The sequence below is a fragment of the Penaeus japonicus genome, unplaced genomic scaffold, assembly GCF_977035675.1.
Source record: "Penaeus japonicus unplaced genomic scaffold, GWHDUDI00000001_assembly GWHDUDI00000039, whole genome shotgun sequence".
Lineage (NCBI taxonomy): Eukaryota > Metazoa > Arthropoda > Malacostraca > Decapoda > Penaeidae > Penaeus > Penaeus japonicus.
The window spans coordinates 14,550,710-14,553,209 of NW_028234441.1; the positions used below are offsets into that span (position 1 = coordinate 14,550,710).

The window sequence follows — 2,500 nt, forward strand, 5'->3', positions numbered from 1 at the left end:
ACCCACTTCTCCCTCCGTCTTTAGAATATATTCTTCCCCCGTTTGCAGTTCTTCCCCTAAATCCACCTCCTTCTTCCTTCTCCTTTAGAATTTATTTTTCTTCCGTCCACAATCCCACCACCAAATTGATCTTCTATCACATTTTCCTTTAGAAATTATTTCCCCCTAAATCTGTCACCCCCCCACCTCCTCCTTTCCTTTTCCTGGCAAGTTAGCTTTCGCAATAGGCAGGAATTCCGCTTTCTTCTTTAAGGGGCGACACACATAACCGCTGAGGCCGATGTTTCAACACGTTTAACGTTGGAGTGAAATCTTTCTTTTATCATTCTTAGGTTTTATTCTTGATTTGTTTAATTTTGGTTGTTGTTTTTTCTTTTTTGAATACATATTATTTTACTATTGTAGTTAATTTCTATTTTTTGATATGATCTTACTTCTTCTTCTTATCATTATCATAATATGTATTGTTATCATAATTATGGTTATTGTCATAATAATCAGACTTTTCATCACTCTTTTATTTATTACCATTACTATTTTTGTCATGATTATCATTCATCATCTTCGTTATAATCAAAATTTGGTAAGAATAGTATCTTAATTGTATTATATTTGTTTCATCATTATCTTAGTCTATCTCATCTTTATCTTTTTTATCCAAAGATAATTTTATCCTACTATTAAATCACTGCTGTCATCCCTTACCACAGGTGACCTTATAAACAAGCGTCGATGAAATCAGGTGAAACTCCAGACAAAGATGGTATGACGTCACGCCCTATTATGACGTCACAAAGGTGGGTAGCGCGGGTTGACGCTCAGGGTGTCAACACAACGCGAAATCTATGCAAATAAGCCAATACCCACATAGAAATAAAAAGATATTCGATACTTAGAATAGACACAATTTTCTCTAGACCAAAATTTCATCAAGGGAATTAAATATAACAAGTTGAGAAGAAAGATTACACAGGGCGGGAGAAGTACTCTGTAACCAAAGTTAAGGTTAGTACCGCTATCTTGTATGTCAACTCGACCGGTCAGCAGTCAGGCTCACGCAGTCAGAGGAGGAAGACGTGTTAACTTTCGGTCCTTCAAAGCACTCGACTTCGAAGAATATCCAGGGTCGATATTGAAGGATTTTATTCATTTTTTCCTTTTATAAGTGTTTCGACCCAGGCGGAAGAATCTCCTGTTTTGGCACAAGGTAGTGGTGTTACAAGTACTTTTCTTATATTTTTATGCACATTACATTACCTTTACCTTATTGTTTTAACATGTTATGAAACAGATGACCTATTTGGTAATTACTCTTATAAAAAAGAAGTGACCTTGCACATATATTTCTGTATCTAAACTTTAGGATGAAAACAGAATTAAATCAATTTTACACTAACATGGTAAGTCACTATATCACTATCAAAAATGTGTGTGTGTATATATATATATATATATATATATATATATATATATATATATATATGTATATATATATATATATATATATATATATATATATATATATATATAAGATATATATACATGTGTGTGTGTGTGTGTGTGTGTGTGTGTGTGTGTGTGTGTGTGTGTGTGTGTGTGTGTATGTATATGTGTTTGTGTGTTTGTGTGTACACATGTATGTATATATATATATATTCTTTAACAGATGAAAACTGATAAACTGAGAATAAAGTCGATACGAGTGAATTCACAATATCCCAAAGATAAACGCCTTCCCAAAAGGGTTGTAATGATGATACACTGTTTAGATATGATCAACTGTACTAAAGCTGTCTATTAGTTCCAGCGTCTTTTTTTCTATGTTTTGTTTAGTTCTCTTCATCTTTTTATGATCACTATCATTGTCATTGTTATTATCGTTGTTGTCATTATGGTTATTTTTTATAAGCATTGTTGATATTATGTTTTATAATCGTTATTGATATTATCTATTATGATAATTATTGTTATTATGCTCTTTATTGTAACCATTGTTATTATCATTTTCATCATTATTACTACTAGTATTATTACTATTATAATCCTCACCCTTACAATGATGATGACGATAATGTAGATCATTATTATAATAATAAAAATGATAATTGTTATTATCACTACCATTATCATTATTACTATCACAATCATTATTACTATCATCATCAGTATAATCAAAATAATACTGATGGAAACGTTCACAAAAATAATTGAAATAACAGCGATAATGGTAATAACAATTATTACTGTAATAATAATAACGTTGATGATAATTATGATAGCAATAATACTGATTATGATATTGATAATGACTTTGAGAATGAAAAAAAGGCTATTATATTCATTATTATGATAAGAATACTGATGATGAAAAATAACAGATATAATAATAACGATGATAATAACAACAATACTAATAATCATTCATGACCATGATATAAACCACCGATAAAGAATATCATTATCATGATTTATCTCTCTCAACATAAACGCCTTAAGCAAA

General features: G+C 30.4%; 1 protein-coding gene across 1 annotated transcript in view; it reads left to right on the forward strand.

Annotated features, from left to right (window-relative positions):
* Positions 1 to 1,034: 1,034 nt before the first annotated feature.
* The window catches only part of LOC122246969 (uncharacterized), a 55,137-nt gene continuing 53,671 nt past the window's right edge, over positions 1,035 to 2,500 (forward strand). The window contains exon 1 of the mRNA XM_043005836.2: positions 1,035 to 1,207. The gene's annotated coding sequence lies outside the window, so the exon portion shown is untranslated. The remainder of the gene's footprint in view (positions 1,208 to 2,500) is intronic.